At 42.1% G+C, this 18,764-nt stretch overlaps 1 long non-coding RNA gene across 1 annotated transcript; it reads left to right on the forward strand.

Moving 5' to 3' along the window:
• Nucleotides 1–13,306: 13,306 nt before the first annotated feature.
• LOC144791130 (uncharacterized) lies at nt 13,307–14,297 on the forward strand. The gene is made up of 5 exons (XR_013602304.1): nt 13,307–13,631; nt 13,724–13,795; nt 13,889–13,963; nt 14,059–14,129; nt 14,250–14,297. It is a non-coding gene; the product is annotated as an uncharacterized LOC144791130 (long non-coding RNA).
• The last annotated feature ends 4,467 nt before the right edge of the window (nt 14,298–18,764 follow it).

Genomic DNA, 18,764 nt, shown 5'->3' on the forward strand with positions numbered 1-18,764 from the left:
ACCCCCACCAGAGGTAGTGGTATGAGGGGGGCCTTTGTGGTGCCACCTGACTTACCACTGGCTTGGCAAGTGACACAGGAGCGACAAAACTCCTTGGTATTCTCATTCATGTGGGGCCAGTGAAAGTGTGAGACAAGCCTGTCCCAAGTCTTTGTCTGGCCTAAGTGACCTGCAAGGGGAATTTCATGGGCCAAGGTAAGAAGGAAACCTCTCTGAGACAAGGGGATGACCAGCCTCCTGGTTGCACCAGGCTTGGGGTATCTTGCTTCAGAGTAGAGGAGTCCATCATCCCAGTATACCCTGTGGGCACCTGTGGCATTCCCTGCAGCCTCGGCAGCAGCCTGCTGTCTGAGGGGTTCAAGGGAAGGGCAGTCTAACTGTGCCTTCCCCAGGTCTTCTCTGGAGGGTCCCCCTGAGCCCAGAAACTCAACTTGATCAAGTTCAAGTTCTTTAGGCTCAGTTTCCCTCAGCTCTCTCAGATCAGCCTCCTCAGAGACTTGATCTTCAACCTGGGGCAAGGGGGAAGGCAATGCCTTAACCCTACTGCTCTTCTTCTTGGAAGGTGTCTGGTCCATTGTTCCAGGATCCAGCACCTGTTCAGTGGGGCATCTTTTGGCCTGTGACCTAGTCACAGCAAGCACATGTGCTGGCAAACCTAACATTTCCATGTGAGTCCTCTGCTCCACTTCTGACCATAGTGATGACTCCAAATCATTGCCCAACAAACAATCAACTGGGAGGTCTGAACTGACTGCAACTTTCTTTTGACCCTTCACCCCTCCCCAGGAGAAAGCAACAATCGCCATACTATGACTGGTAGTGACGTTGCTGGCATTGGTCACCAGGAAATCTGTACCTGGCATGATCTGTCCAGGGTCCACAAAGTTAGGTGTCACCATGGTGACACTGGCACAAGTGTCCCTATAGGCCTGAGCCATCTTGCCATTTATCAAAGGTGTCTGCCTGTATTTGCCCAAAGTATTGGGACTGAGGTCAGGGGATATATCCATATCCCCTGTACAGGCAAGGACAGCCTGAGTGAGTGTGCCAACTAAGTTGTCAGACCCCTCAGTTCCCAAGGTTAACCCAACTAATGCCTTGGGAGGTGCACTACCACTACTGACTGTACTAGGGGGTGCAGTTGCCTTAGGGGCTGTAGTGGTAGGAGTTTGCCCTCCTCTCTTGGTGCACTCACTAAACCAGTGAGACTTACTTTTACAGTACTGGCACCACCTTTTTGACTGGCCTTCTGGAGTCTTCTTTTTCTGCTGTGAAGCCTGACCCCCACCCTCTTTGGTTTGTTGGGGACCTGCTGAAGACTTCTGGTCATTTTGTTCACTTTTGTTATTACCCTTCTGGTCTGCTTTCTTCTGACCACCCTGGACTGGGTCTGGTTCTGCTTGATCCTTGTTCTGACCCATTTGTCTGCCTTCTTTCCCAATTCTTGGGGAGAGGTCAGATCTGAATCAACAAGGTGCTGGTGCAACAACTGGTTCTGACAGTTATTTAAAATCTGTTCTCTCATCATAAGATTATACAATCCTGTGTAATCTGTAACCTTGCTAGCCAGCAACCAGCCTTCCAAAGCCTTAGTGGCACAATCCACAAAGTCAGACCAGTCCTGAGACTGAGTTTTCTGGGTGTCTCTGAACAGCAACCTATACTGCTCAGTGGTTAAGCCAAACCCATCAACCAGTGTATTTTTCAGGACCTGGTAATTGTTAGCATCCTCAACTCTAGTAGTGAGGAGCTTATCTCTACCTTTGCCATCAAAGGAGAGCCACAGTATAGCTGCCCACTGACTCTGGGGGATGCACTGGACAGTGCAGGCCCTCTCCAAAGCAGCCATCCATTTCTGGATGTCATCCCCTTGCTTAAAGGGGGGCACTATTTTTGTCAGGTGTTTAGTATCTAAACCCCTTTCCTTATCTCTTGGGAGATTGCTGCCACCAGTAGGAACTATCCCACTCATCTGCTGCTCTCTAGCAAAGCCAAGCTTTTCTTTGGCCAGGGCAAGTTCTTCCCTTTCAATCCTCAGATTAGCCTGCCTCATTCTTGCTTCATGCTCTATTCTCTGAGGGGAAGTCAATCTCCTCTGGGGAGAGTTCCTTCTCCTCTGAGAAGAGGCATTAGAGTGCAGAGATCTATTGGAGTCCCTAGAATGAGATCTATCTCTTCTAACTCCAAGGTTAGGCCTCATTAGGGTCAGTACTGGGGGTCCCCCAGCTCCTCTCCCAAATAGGTCTAAGTTGGCCCTACTGAGTCTGCTGACTAGCTCAGGACCCTTGTCTGCCTCATCCCCAGAGAGTTCCTCTTCTTCCTCCTCCTCAACTGCATTTTCAATGTCAAGGAGGTCTGGATCACCAAGGTGTCCCTCTAGGGCTGGCATATTCCCATCTCCCTGAGATGCTTTCCTAGCATCATATGTCTCTAAGAGACCTAACAGAAAGGGAGTGGTGGGGTTAGACCCCTGTTTCAATTTCCTGGAGGTACACAAGTGTCTCAACTCCTGGAAATTGAGAGCTGCATATCTGGAGATGACCTGTGGAGGGTCAATCACCACTAGGGGAGTCTCTGAAGACTCTCCATGAGTAGACATGCTTTTCTAGTGAGGTGTAAGTGGTGCACTTACCTACACTATATGTTTACCTACTGATCCCTTGCTAAGAGTTGTAGTATAGGGTGTGCTAAGCCCTATGGAACTACAACAGCTGGTTCAGTAGAACTCAGAGTTTTCTAAGCTAAGTTATATGTACCTTGGCACTTATGTGATCTTTCAAATGATATTCTTAGGATACGTGTGGTAAAACAACAGCAAGCTCAAATCCCAACCGCTGCTCACCAATGTGAGAAGTTGGCCTGATATGCAGTGCTCACTATTCTAGTGATCACTATGTATCAGTCCAAACAACCCTTATTGATGATTGGTTGTAAGTCAACCTTATAGACCAGCTATCCTAGTAGCATGGATACGAGCAGTCTAAGGCTAAGACTCTAGAGGGCGTGTTAAGCCAGCTGTTTTACCATCACATTACCCCTTGAACACCAAGTGAAAGGACACCACACAAGTTGTTATGAAAATAAACTGTATATTTATTTATAACAAGACTACCCTGGCTCTTTATGAGACAGGGAGCTAAGCACACAACAAAACTCTTAAAGAAATACTTAAAGTCGCACAATTTACACAAATGCCAGAGGGGCACGAAAAACCATATACTGTACAAGTGGAATGCGAAATTACTAGCAGGTAAGTAATACTTTTCTAGACTGTAGAAACGCTAGGCCTACAATACTAAACCCTTAGATTAGAAGCAGGAGGCCTAGGGACGCCGTGTGCAGAGTGGGAACTCTCACGCGTAAGGCGGGCACAAGTCTAGGAATGCTAGCAATTACAAAGTTACTGTTCTCGGGCGAACCCGACTAGGTGGGACGAAAACAAGAGTGGATCCGAACACTTGGAGTGTTGGACTATGCTGGAGCACCGGAGTACTCGGTTTACCTAGCCCAGGGGCTGCGGCTGCATAGGGTTCAAGTTGCGTCGGAAACCCTCGTTGACGGACCAGGAGCCTGAAGAAAGAAGTTGCTGGCAGGCGGCCAGTGAAGAAGTTCGTGGAGATCCAAGCCTGGATCAGGGAAGAAGAAGACCTGTAAGCAGAGGGGACCAAGTTCTGAATCACTAGCCAGTGATTAAGTGGGCACCAGGATGGCACCGGGCGAAGTCACCTCGACCAGGTGAGTGGGCGCTGCTGGGCTCTGCAGTCTCTCGGACCAGGAGGTGTTGTCGGCGACCAGGATGGAGGTGCGAGCTGTCCCGCGAAGATACTTGCTGTCGACGTCGCTGGACCCAGGATTGGGGCAACAAGTCTTGGCAAATTCAAGCCCACGCGGTGGACTCAAAATGGCGTCTGAAGTGGACCAGGAGGGTCCGGGGTGCTCCTTTGTTGGAGGGGAGCAAGGGCCAGTCTGGAGCAACCAGACCAGCAGTGTTGTCGTCGACGTTCGTCGTCAGGAGGGCCACTAGCCAACGGGCAAGTGACCTGGACAACGCGGTGAGCAGCAAAGAGCAGAAGGGCCCCACGCAGATCTCGTGGATGCAAGGGGGCTGGACTTCGGTGCTGGAGCTGCTCAGGGTCGGGGCTTCTCGGGCCCCAAAGCACTCACGTGAGGATTCCTCAGAAGTCGTGCTGGGCAAGCGTCGTGCAGTTTTGAAGATGGCCGGTCCCTCGAGGTCTCGTCGCACCCACGGATCACAGCTGGGCTGATGATGTAGGTTGAGGTCAGAGGTGCCAGGGAAGCCGGTTCTCGTCGTGCTGGGGCAGTCTTGATCCGGAGGAGAGACTTACAGCAAACCGCGATGCTTGGATGGTGCCTGCTGCTGCAGGGTGACTACTCCTTAGTCACAAGGGAGAAATCTTGAGAAGAAGTCTTGAGTTCCTTTCGTGGAAAGTCGGTTCAGGATTCAAAGATTGATCTAATTTGGAAGGGGGCCTGCTCCTACCTTTATCCTGCAAAAGGGGGCTGGCACGCGACTAAGTCCTGCCCTATGGGTGGGACTAGGAAGGGGGGTGGTTACACCCCTCTCCCATGTCGGGCTTTCCTCAGCTCAGGGGCTGGTGTGCCCCTGGAACTGGTTCTAGCCGGCATATGCACAGTGAGCACCGGGGTGCCACTTGCAGTCACCTTCCTCTATAGCCCTGCCTACCTGGGATACACAAAATCCTGTCTGGGACGGTGCTGGCACCGCCCCAGGCAGGAAACCCTTTGTCCTTGCCTCCTGCTCTGGGAGGACTCCCAGCAGCAGGAGGGCAGACTTGTGTCTCGGTGGCAGCATCCATCTTGTGGAGCTGAGGCTATGTTCGACTTTAACCGGGGTTACAGGTTACCAACATGTCTTCTCCCTCTAGAGGGGTGGAATGCTACCCCCGTCGCCAGAATTGGCGAGGGGGTAGTATTCCAAAGCGTATGACCCCTTACACAACATGTTTTGATAATGTTATACCAAAGTTAGCATTTGACTGCGAGGTACATAATGCACTTAAGAATATATGGTATAGCGTTATCATGGAACAGCTATTAGGACTTCGTTCCACAAGCTGCAAACGGGCTCGGCTCATGCCAGAGCACCATTTCACATTATTCCAAGCACTCTGCCTTCAGGATTGTTAAGGCCTGCCATAGGAGTGACTGATAGGAATATATGTGTCCATTTTAGGGTTAGATATAGGAATACTATATCTAAAGCAAAGGGGGATTACACCACCTTGCCCCAGCTGTCAAGCAGCCAGTTGTGTCTGTTTAGTTAGTCAGCCCAGGGGTGGCATAATACATGCTTCAGCCCCTGGGAGACTTCTGGGTGCACCTCAGCCCTGGGTACAGGGACTTGGAGAGGGCCCAGTGCCAATTCAGTACCTGAGTACAATTTGGATAGAGAGAACAGCTAGGCTGTGGGTCTGATTAGCAGGCCCACAGCCAGGGAAAGTCGTAAACCAGTGAAGCAAAAAGCAAACATCTGGGTGATCATAGGATTGCAGACCCTACTGTCCTACAGGTTTCACCTTGTTTTTTTTATTTTTATTTTTATTGCAAACATATATCCATCAACACATGTCCATAGCAATCTTTAAACCGAATATTTATGTAAAAATAACATAAAAGCATATTTCATTAATCAAGTGCTAAGAAGACAATAAATATACACATTTAGGCCTGCTAATATATTTTCCTCATGCAACAACATTAGGAGATAAAGTGCCCGTGCCTCATATAATTGCATGCAGATACAATTTATTGAGGGCGTAATTCATTATATTAGCATTGGAAGAAAATCCCCATACTAATCCCTCCCTGGAGCCAGCCTCATTAAACCATGAAGTACTCGGAGTCCAGATCTTTCGTCCCAGAGTTTTTTTTCCTTTGTCCTTTCATATTGTATAGGGAAGTTTCTATGTTTTAAATGGCCAAGGCCCTAGCCCTCCAGCTACAAAATGTGGGTGGATCCGGACTTCAGCATTGCGAAGTGATACAGAGCTGAGCAATAGCCATTGCCAAGAATAGAAAGCCTGGCTCTGTCATCTCCACCTCACTTGTTTCAGTGCTATCTAATACCTTCAAGATCTTTCCTGCCAGATTAATAGAAACTGATGAACCTAAAATATTTTCCAGAAGCTCCTCGAGGTCCTGAAAAAATCTGAGCAGCATAGGGCCAGAATAAAACATACGGAGGGTATCGGCTGCTTGCAGCCTGCATCTGTTACATTAATCCCCCCTTCCTGGTGCCCCATTTAGCTAGCTTCGCAGGTGTGTACTGGAGGTCGAAGATAGACATATAGGGGGTGATTACAATGGTGGGCGGATTGCCACCACTGGGCCGGCGGCGGCGATCCGCCCCGCATCCCAACTGCATTTAACCCCCACCACATTATCATGGCGGGGGTACCGTGGTGGACAGAAAGTCCGTATGCCGTTTTTCCACTGCTCGGCAATCGTTACGATTGCCGACTGGGCAGAGCTGGGGCATGATATGGTGGCGGTGCCTTGAAGGCACCGCCATCCATATTACGATACAGGGTTCGAAAGGCCTTTCCATGGTGGAAAGGCTGGTGGGGAATGCTTTGAGGGTCCAATGTGGACCCCCGGAGGGGTGGGGTGTGGGGGGCTGCACTTGGGGGGTACCTATGGAACCCCCCGTCATTGCCATTCACAAGGTGACAGGCACAGCGCAGTGCCTGCCACGTTGTGCATGACAATGCACAACATGCCTCTTTGACATTGCAGCATGTGCTGCTTACAGCAGCACCCGCCACAATGTCAAAAATGCGGAATGCGACCGCCACAGCACCGCTAGGGTGGCGGGTGGACTAAAGTCCGCCTACCATCCTAGTGGACACCATAGTGTTGACTTCTAAGGCTCCGGGTGATTAGCACCTTAGTTGCCAATTCCAGTGAATTCTCCAATGGAAGTGGTTACACCTTGTATTAATTATCTTCTAAGTATTTTACCTAGGAGGTACTAGAAGGATTTATGCAAGTAAGTTAGTGTCTGTAATAATTCACGTGAAGCAGATACAGAACCAATGAAGACACCTCCAGTGCTTTTCTAACCCTTGCCCCCATTTTATCCCAACCAATTTCATAGCCGCTGAGCTTCTGCCGCTCAGAGCCACGCCATTGCCCGAGGGTGGAGTCTTGGTTATTAGCATGGGTATCCACCAAACGTATCCCCTGAATCTTGAATATCACTGGAGGCAGAAAAGATGTAGATGAGGATCAGTGATGACATATGTTATATCTTTGCGTATTGACAAGCGATATCAATTGTATACCTTTTTTAATATACTACCGAAACCTTTGCCTTACTGCACACTAAATATAAGCATCCAGCAATTTTGTACTTCAGTGTTGTGCATTGCACACTTAGCCATTTAGCCTGACTGTACAAGTAACATAGCCTTGTGAAGTTGGCATAGCCATGAACGGACGGCAAATTACGTGGTCAGCTTTATGCTACAGCCCACTGTATCTTCCTTCCAAAGTTTTCTCCGCTTTCTTCACAGGAGATGATGTGAGCTTGGCATCTGCTTGTTAGTGTTGATTTTGAAATTCAGTTTAATCATATGTTCTTCCCTCTGCTTAACTGCGTTGAACGAAATGTATAGAGAAGTAGAGCCAAAATGTATAGAAATCATCATGAGGTGCTCCAACTGTTCAGACTGCAAAACTCTAGTTCATTGACATTGCGAATCGTATTTAGAATATTTTTTTGCTGTTAAGCTATGTTTTTGCCTTAAACATGTTATGCTTCCGAGAGCTTTCTGAGTGTCTGTTTTCTTTCACACTAGTAAGACCAGAGCTATGAGAGCCAGAAGAGATTCTAGGCATATATTTTAGGATAGGCCCTTAGTTGCCAAAATCACACCACTTATAAGACTTTCCTAGTTATTCTTCTTTGGCCACACCTACACCCCCTTTAGAGATCCCCATCTTTTTTATCACTAAACGCACTGTATACAGCGCTGGTCAAGGAAGGTTTCTGATGGGACTTATCATGACTGGCCTTCATGCATGCAGCTGCAGGGCAATTGCAGAATACCTCCCTCCCCTCTTTCTTCTCTTTCTTCAAAGATATTATTGTCTACTACTGATTCAATCTGCTGCTTATGCGTCACACCTTATTTCTCATGAAATGTCCCCGAACGCAAACACGCCAATGTTCTTCCGCACACTTCCCGTGCTATCTTCGGGATAAGTATTTTAATTTTTTTCAAATCCCATCAGCACGTCAGCGGTGCCGGTGTGGGCTGAGTCATCGGAAGGGCCTGCTTTCAATTAAACTGATACAGTTCCAGCTTCGGCCATTCGGCAGTGACTTCAGGTTTTACAAACGGATGACATACATGTACCCTTTCGTACTTCCAAGGTGAATGCAGTGAGGGCTGTTTATGTGCGTGATGCTAAAAATAGGTTTACAACGATATGAAACTGCATGTCTCTGACAGTAGGCACTAAGTATGTACATGAGTTCTATTTGTACAGCGTGAATCTAGCTCAGGCAGCAGAGCGCTCTACAAGGTCGAAGGCAAGGATACCGTCTACAGGTGATTTAAGAGGTAATGAATTGGTTTGTTCACTGTTGCTCCACTATATATTAATACAAATTAATATCACACTCTATTCTAATATTCATATCAGAGGCGCAACTAGAGCCAAATTTCGGGGGGGGCTAAGAAAAAATTTCGGGGGGGGGGGGGCTGAAACTTTAATCAGTAGGCAGAGTGGAGCTGCAGGGCCTCCAACAAGGGGTGAAACAACAGCAAGGCCTAATTAACATTCAAATGGTCTTTTAAAGACCTGTGAAACGTTCGGGTGTGGCTGTGTGTGTGCCCGGGATCTGTCTCATCCCGGGCTGCCACACACGACGGGGAGGCGGGCTGAAGCCCGGTGAGTCCAATGGGTGTTACGCGCCTGATTCATATGTATTTCGGGCCTCATTTACGAAAAGTGACGCATTGCTGCGTGAAAGCAGCGGTGCGTGACTTCTCAGTGCACCCTCCTTGCGACATGATTGATGTGTCATATTTACTGTATGATGCATCATGTCGCAAGGAGTTACAGATACGTCAGTATTTCTGACGTATCTGTAGGGCGCAAAAGTGACACATTGCTGGAGTGTGTCACAAAATTGACGCAACTCCAGCAATGTATCCTTTCACATAGGGCAAGAAAGGGCTGTGTCAGTCTTACACCTGCTGTGAGGCAGGCCTGAGATATTGACGCATTTGCGTCCTAGAAGTGGCGCAGTCAAATCTCATAGCTTTCACTGCGTCACTTCTACGACCCTTTCTTGCGTCAATACGCCCCCCCTTGCACACATTATACCTGGCGCAGGCTTAATGTGGTGCAGTGGTTTACAAAGTGACGCATCTACCTAGATGCGTCACTTTGTAAATATGGCGCAACAAGGCACATTTTTCACGCCACTAGTGTGTCACAAAAAGTGACGCACCAGCAGCGTAAAAGTGACGCACAGCTTCATAAAGAGGCCCTTCGTTTTTAAAAGCTGTATATGCATTTTCTGGTAGCCAATTAAAATTGTTTCATATTATTGATTTTTCAAAGCGAAGAATTATGTGTCACATGACATTACTATGCGATAACCGTCCCAGCTCTGTAGGACCTACATCCTGGCAAGTAACTGACTTTGCCACAGCCCTAATAGTATTTCGTTTGACACTAGGGGCCTCATTTATTATGTTTTGCCGTAGGGCAGCGCAGCTGCTGCGCTTCCCAACGGAAAAGAAAAGGGCAGGAATGCGCCCTATCTCTAAGATACGGCGTATTCCTGTCCTTTTCCCCTGCGCCGGCGCACAATGGGCTGCCGTGCGCCAATGCAGACACCTTTGCACCATGGTGCAAGGGGGCCTGCGTTGCGGGCATGAATATTTTTCTACAGGAAGAGAAACCTTGCTGTACAAAAACATACACAAGAGGCTTTTTCCCCTTTCTATGTGTGCTGCAGAATGGAAAAAGGAAAACACGAGGAGAAATAAAGATATTTCTCCTCGTTGTGCCTCCCTTACACCGCCCCAGGGGAGGCGTATGGTTTTGGCGCTGCCTCAGATTTACGATTTCTCGTAAATCTGGGTCAGTGTCAAAAGGCCATGGATGTTGCTGGGAACACCCCCATCAACACCCATTGCACGCCCCTTTAACGCAGAACACTGCGTTAAAGGGACTGATATTTATCAGGCAGCATTAAGCCAAAAAAAGTGGCTTAGTGTTGCCTGATAAATATTATGCAGGCTTCTGCGCCACGGAACGTCACAAAAAGTGACGTATCAGAGGCGCAAGGAGTCTCATAAATGAGGCAGTCAGTTCCCAAGCTTACAGCCTTTCTGGACAACTAGTCTGTCATGTAACTGACAGTGCCCAACTCTGCCAGCATTTCAATGGACCCAGTGGTGTCAGGAATGTAGAGTGTGTACAGCTTGGAGTCTAGTAGAGCATAGAGGAGTGAAGAATATGATGAACTTTGCCCATGATCAATCCCTTTTTCATAGACACCAATTTGTCTTAGTATATGGCTGACTTTGGCCAAGCCCTGCCTGTCACTGTTGTGATATGTGATGGAGCCTGCCCTAAGCCACCCTCATGGATGTCAATAAGGAGGCTTGCCCTTTGCTACCCCCAGCACTACCTTTGCGACCCCCGTCCTCAGAGCCGACAAATTCCATGAGTGGCCTGTGCAGGTGGGAGCGGTGAGGCGGGGTGGGGGGAGCTTAACAGCTAACGATGAGGTAAAATGTAATAAATAATTCATTTTCCCTCATTGTTAGTTGAGTCCCCCCAACCCCAACCCGCCCCACTGCTCTTACCTGCACGGGCCGCTCTCTGCAGATTCAGTGCAAGGAACACAGAATTGGGAGGACCAGAAGGGGGAAGAAGAAGGCCAGGATAATTTAGGAGAAGTAGTAAGAAAAATGTTATTAGTACCAGATGTAAAATGTGGACCAGGCACATGAGGAGAAAGAAGAAGAGGGCCAAGAGGATGAAAAGGATCAGGAGGTGAACCTGAAGGAGGAAGACAAGGAGGAAGGGATGGACTAGGAGATGGATCAGGAATACCAGCAAAAGGAGGACCAGGACCAGAAGCAGGAGAAAAAGGTCAGGCAAAATACAAGTAGGACCAGGCGGAAGGAGGTTAAGGAAGTATGTGATCTTGTGCTGATATCTTACTTCTCCTGTGTGTACCATACTGAAACTGCATACATTTTTCAGGTGTAAAACCAGGGTAATATGGCCATATTGCGTAGCATGTAAAAACAACTGATTGAGGGCTTTCAACAGAGGATCATGTAAGCCAAACGTGTGTACTGGGGTGTCATACTTCACAACCATTCTTTCCATGTCACGCTGGAGGCACCCTACCACTATTGTACTATCTGCTGCTTTTCAGGTACCTGTTTTGTGTGCATGTTTTGGAGACAAGTCCTTTACAAGCACTTGTATAGTACCTGATTTGCTTGATTCCTATTGAAGGCACTAGGTCAAACCACACACACGGGGTAGTGTTCTTATCAGCACAAATTTGGGAATGCTAAATGGTAGAAATGTTGTGGATTCCTGCAGATTCTGGAACTTTAAGTCACAGAAATGTGAGGAAAGTGAACGATTTGATTCAAAGTTCAGGGCACTGTGGTTAGGAAAATGTAATGGAATCCATGTAAGGCACACCACTTTAGGGTCCCCATGGTCTCATGTTTTCAGAAATGGCTGGATTTAGTAATTTTCCTTGGGTTGCAACTGACCCCAAGCCTGAATAGTGTAGCCATGCAGCATGGCAAGTGGAACAAAAGTGGGATTTATGCCCACTTTACTGGTCCATGTGCTAAAAACTACACCCAGAAGACTAGAAATGTTCTTTTGCTGGCCATAGAGATGGAGATGCTTTAGTTCCCAGAGGAGTAGAAAGACGTTTGAGGCTTTTGAGGTGAGTTGATTTCAGGATGGGCCAGACACCACCCCTCTATTTTATAAAAAAGATATTCCTGGCATAAAGTAGGCTTTCTTCCCCCTTGTGAGGCAAATTGGGACAAACCTTCCTCTTTGCGCCCCCGGTGGTGCAGTTGCTCCTTCTCATACTAGGGTATGAACTAAATTCAGGATGGGATGTGTCTACCCTTTGTTTTGCTTAAAAGTAAAATCCATAGTGGCTAGTGGACTTCCCATCCCCCTCTAGGGCAGATTAGTGGAAAAACTTCATTTGGGCAGAAAGACTCTTTAGCTGTTCTGTGGTGAGAGTTTGGCCCCATAACAGGATGGTCCTTTGTTTGTTTTGGCATTGTTTTTAAATCCCTGGTGTTCGGTGGGCTTGCTATCCCCTGGGACCAGATATGGAGCAAACCCCCTAATCGGGGCAAATTCCCACCTTATCTGCCTCCTGACATGACATAACATACATTGTAAAGAGCACGTTCACCCAGAAGGGTATCTTGGCACTGAATAACAGCTCTTTATTTTTACCCAACTCAATAGTGCTCATTTTATTAACCTCGGAAGGATGAAAGGCTGAATGGACTTGCCGGGACTTGCACCTGTAACCATGAGGTGAAACACAGGCTCCTACAGAGGACGTATTAGTCCACTAAGCCACCAGACCCAGCTTCAGGGTCAGAAAGACTGTGTTGGGGTGGAGTCATGGCCCTAAGCCATGAAAGGGAATGTCTGACAAAATATCGAGATTCACAATATCGACGTACAAAAATATCAGAGCAAAAATATCGAAATCAAAAATATCGGGTTCCTATACTTAACTAGATATATACACAAATATCGATTTTTTAATATCGATATACAAAAACATCGTTTACTTTTATATCGACTACATTAACATTGGAAAACAAAAATATCGCTATCTACAAAAAATAATGACATTAACTATAATATCGACATCAAAAATATTGTGCACTTCAATATCGGATTATCAGCTATATCGACTTTTTATATGCATCTGTCTGCATAATTAATTAACGTTTTATATGTTTTCACATCTAAATAAACACACAATACTTAAATTAATACTATAGACACACTATTAATTTGTCAAAAATATCCTATTGGTATAATTATATCACCTAAACATATAAAAATATTCTATACTACTTTGTATAATTTTATAATTTGTTTTTGTTTTTCACTTCTATTACAAAGTAATCACAACTGAAATTCAAATATACTAACTAACCAATCACAAACCTAATTTTTTAAATGAACCAATAGCAAAGTAATTACTACTGACACTCCCCTATATAAACAATTAAAATCTAAGCACAAACTACTTGCCAAAAGTCACTGAAGGAGATTCATCTCTATCCGAATTGCTGCACAACAACTAGAAGAACCAGACTATCAACCTACTATCACATCTTCTAAGTAAGTAAATAAAATAGAAAGTGCATTATTTGCTAATACTACTTACTTACCTGCTAAATACCCAGTGCCCCTTTGCTATTCATACTACTTAACATGCTAAATAATTATATGAAACTATTTTTTTTAGATACAACGAGTACTGAATATTCTACTCAAAATAACTGTGAACAAACCCTAGGAATACAGATTCTAATAACTATGTAAGTAATTTCACATTGATTCATTATGTGCACATAAATCTAAACACACAGAAATAATGACTTTTGCCCCACATATTTCTTTTTTTCTGTAGATTCTACTACTGAAAACTGCACTACTAATGAACTAAGGACATCAGTACTATTTCTCCAATACATTTTACTACGTAAGTATTATGCAACTGAAATAAATGTGGAAAAACAATACAAACATTTAGAACTGTTCTAATTATGTTCTATTATATATTGTTTATTTACAGAGCAAACACAATGAATAGATATACAGACATAATACAGAACTCCACATTCTGAATAATACAGATAATAATCACAAAGTAAGTATATTAAAGAACATAATTACCAGATAATCTATTAAAAAACATACCAACATGGTGATTATTCTGATACATATGTTCCTTTTTTATTTAAGATAACACTACAAACTACTCTCCAGAAGCTGAAGAAACAACTATACTGGCAAAGACCAACCTAAAAAAATATGTAAGTATCTTCACAATGTGAATCATGAAGATACACTTTTGTAGTAGAAATGAGCTCTAACATTGCAAATGTACCGAAACATTAATTAATAATATACTACTTTCATGTTTTTCATAACAGCTACAACAACATCACAAACAATTATCCCCAACTAAAGAAGCAAGCAGCTCCTAATTTTGCTGTAAATTCAAAAACACGTAAGTATAAACATTCCTACTTATCACTTACATAGATTATTTATCACATTTAATTTGACATTAACTATTATATATACATTTTATAGATATACAAAGTACAAAATGACTGAAGGAGCCGAATTTGTGACCAGCCAGAAAGGAAAACTATTACTATGCTACATGGGTTACACTTATACACAAGAAAAGCAATATGGCATGCAAGTTAATTGGAAATGTTGTAAATATTATTCTAACAAGTGCTATGGCAGAGCAACAACTAAAGAAGCTACAGTACTGTATACTAGGGAACACAATCATCCACCTAATGTTACTGAAATAGAAGTTAGAACAGCTTTGGAAAATATAAAAGAAGCTAGTACAGGTTCCCAAAAGCAAACAAATGTCATTTTAAAAGAAGCCATTCCTAAAATCCCCAAAACTGCCACTACTCAAATGCCAAATATCCTCTCCTTAAAAAGAACTATAGCACGAACTAAAAAAGCTACTACTTCTACAACACCATCTCCCAGAACATATCAGGATATAAATTTAACTGCTAACCAAATAATAACTTTAAATAAACAACCATTTATAGTTTACGACAACGAAAACAATGACAAAAGGCTTATAATTTTTGGTACCAGTATGAATTTAGTTAAACTGCAGCAAAGCCAATATTGGATGATGGATGGAACATTTAACATCTGTCCCAAACCATTTTTCCAATTATACACAATACATGGCCTCTACCACAACTGCAACATACCTTTGCTATATGCACTATTACCAAACAAAAATAATTCCACATATATGGAATTAATAAATATAATTAAACAAAAAACTAATGATTTTTCTCCTGAAAGTATCATTCTTGATTTTGAGCAAGCAATGCTCTCAACTATCATAAAAATCCACCCCCATACCTGCATTCAAGGCTGCTATTATCATTTAAACCAGTGTTTATGGAGACACCTTCAAAAAACTACCCTAAGTGTCGAATATGCTACAAACTCATCTTTTGCTTTCCAAATTAAAAAACTCATTGCACTTGCTTATGTACCTGAAACAGACGTAGCTGAACACTACAACATTCTTATAGACAGCCCCTTCTACAAACAAAATGAAGCTAAATTAAGTCCATTTCTCGACTACTTTGAAGACACCTGGGTAGGCAGACTCCACAGATCTGGCCACAGACGAAATCCCAAATTCCTCATACCCTGGTGGAACGTTTACAGAAGTACCCTTAACGGAGATTCAAAAACTAACAATGCAGTGGAAGGTTGGCACAATGCATTTGTACAATCAACTGGCAGAACCAAACCTACTCTAGAACATTTCATTAAATGCCTACAGAAAGAACAGAGCTACCAGGAATTTAGAATGGACCAATCTGTAACTGAACTTGTCCCTAAAACATCCAAGCAAAATAAACAAATGCACAAGTACCTGGAAGAACAAGTTAAACTTTACCCTAGTACAAAAGGCATAGAATACCTAAATATCATTGCCAAAACACTACTCTAATTAATTCCCAAAATGTTATAAAACACTAAAAGTATCACCTAAGTATGGAAAAATATGTAACGTGAGCTTCTAAAGTATTTAATGTATGCAATATATAGAGATATTATTATAATATATGCACACATTAAAACTAAATAACAAGTAAAAAACTATTCCATAATAAAAATAACATTACCCACCCACACAAAATAAGAAAGCAAGGACTTACCAATCATGTTGTCAATCCAATAACCTCCTTGTCCACCAAAGTAATCCAGGTAGTGCCAAAGTAACCCAAAAAAAAATGTACAAATACAACTGTTCCAAAATTAAGACATCCACGTTATCCAGAGCCATCGAATAAGCATAAAAAACCCGAAAAATTAGAAAAATAGAAAGAATCGCTCCAGCAAAACCGAAAAATGTAAAGAAGTGTTTGTAAAGCAGTGTTGAATTAAACAAACAAACACTTCCTTTAAAAAAAAACGGAACTTCCGATGTAGCGTACACCTATGACAAAAACATAGAAAACAGACATTCCCACCCACATTAATTAGCTAGTAATTAGGTACCAACATATTAAAATAGATGATTTCACTTGTAGATATACCGTAAAAGACTAAAATTCACTCTATATATAATGAGTTAACTAACTAACACTACATGTATATACCATAAGTAATTATCTGTTTTCGAAATCTAAAACATACCTCCCTCACATTCAACAACACAAAATATAAGGTCACTAATCTCAAAAAATCATTAAAATACACATAAAACATATAAAATAAACCTTACCTGAAGCGACGTGAAGTGTCTCCCAACCGCGATCAGCCCTTCTTCCAAATAACCCAAAACGACCTAACCCGGTTACAAAATAAAGCACCCAAATGCAATAAAATAGTCCCAAGTATAAAATATAATATATATACTTCACTAAATATGCAAAAATGAACATTAAGTTTCTATTATTGTAAAGAAATATTTACTTTAATCCTACAATGATTTGATTAACAAATATGTAAATGAATGTAATAAATACATATTATGAAAAGAATAATATTTATATTAACAATGTCTAGAAATATAACTACATTGTCAAAAATTATAATAATTGAAAAATTTGTTAAAAATATGTGACTTACATAATAAATATTTTATGTATTGAAATAAAGTGTAAAAAATACTTTTGTTATTTCTACATTTCTTTATGAAATTACAATATGTAAAAGAGATAATAAATAATATTCATTTTTGTACAAAAAGTATGAAAATAATAATGCTTCTGTATAGTTGCTTATCATTGTGTTTATAAAATATGTTTATAAAACCAAATGTAATAAAAAGATTTTTGTAATGAAATATTTTATTTGTGAAACATAAATAAAAATAATGTTTCTACAATCATGTTGAACTATTTGTATCATTATCTTACTATAATGTAACAATCTTATCAGAAATTTTGCACTGTATATTAAATGTGAGTATATGTTGGTCTCTAATAATTTAATTATTACTATACCAAATCCAGCGTACATTAAATTAAAACTGACCCTGAACCCAAAAAATACCCTTTTACCCAAAAACTGAAAACTGACCCTGAACCCTAAAAATACCCCTTTACCCAAAAACCCAAAACTGACCCTGAACCCTAAAAATACCCCTTTACCCAAAAACTGAAAACTGACCCTGAACCCTAAAAATACCCCTTTACCCAAAAACCCAAAACTGACCCTGAACCCTAAAAATACCCCTTTACCCAAAAACTGAAAACTGACCCTGAACCCTAAAAATACCCCTTTACCCAACAACCCAAAACTGACCCTGAACCCTAAAAATACCCCTTAACCCAAAAACTGAAAACTGACCCTGAACCCAAAAAATACCCCTTTACCCAAAAACTGAAAACGGACCCTGACCCCTAAAAATACCCCTTTACCCAAAAACTAAAAACTGACCCTGAACCCAAAAAATACCCCTTTACCCAAAAACTGAAAACTGACCCTGAACCCTAAAAATACCCCGTTACCCAAAAACTGAAAACTGACCCTGAACCCAAGAAATACCCCTTTACCCAAAAACTGAAAACTGACCCTGAACCCAAGAAATACCCCTTTACCCAAAAACTGAAAACTGACCCTGAACCCAAGAAATACCCCTTTACCCAAAAGCTGAAAACTGACCCTGAACCCAAAAAATACCCCTTTACCCAAAAACTGAAAACTGTCCCTGAACCCAAGAAATACCCCTTCACCCAAAAACTGAAAACTTACCCTGAACCCAAGAAATACCCCTTTACACAAAAACTGAAAACTGACCCTGAACCCAAAAACTACACCTTTACCCAAAAACTGTAAACTAACCCTGAACCCAAGAAATACCCCTTTACCCAAAAACTGAAAACTGACCATGAACCCTAAAAATACCCCTTTAACCAAGAACTGAAAACTGACCCTGAACTCTAACAATACTCCTTTACCCAAAAATAATTATTATTATGTAATTACAAATTAATTATTAATTAACAATAACAATAAAGTTAATATATTAGCACATTAGCTGTAAAGAAATAAATTTAATTATTATGATTATTTTTTCCAAATTAATTTACAATAAGTAAAAAATATATATTAAACTAAATGAAGCTAATTAATATAATTAACTAATTTATATTAATTAATTACCAATTAATTATTATTTAAAAATATGTAAAAAATTATATTAATTAATTAACTAATTAATAATAATTAATCAACAATTATTTATTATGTAAAAATATATACAAAATTATATTAATTAATTAACTAGTTAATATTAATTAATTACCAATTAATTATTATTATTTAATTACCAATTATTTATTATTTAAAATTATGTCCAAAATTATATTAATTAATTAACTAATTAATAATAATTAATTACCAATTATTAATTTTGTACAATTATGTACGAT

Source organism: Lissotriton helveticus, chromosome 11 (genome assembly GCF_964261635.1).
Source record: "Lissotriton helveticus chromosome 11, aLisHel1.1, whole genome shotgun sequence".
NCBI lineage: Eukaryota > Metazoa > Chordata > Amphibia > Caudata > Salamandridae > Lissotriton > Lissotriton helveticus.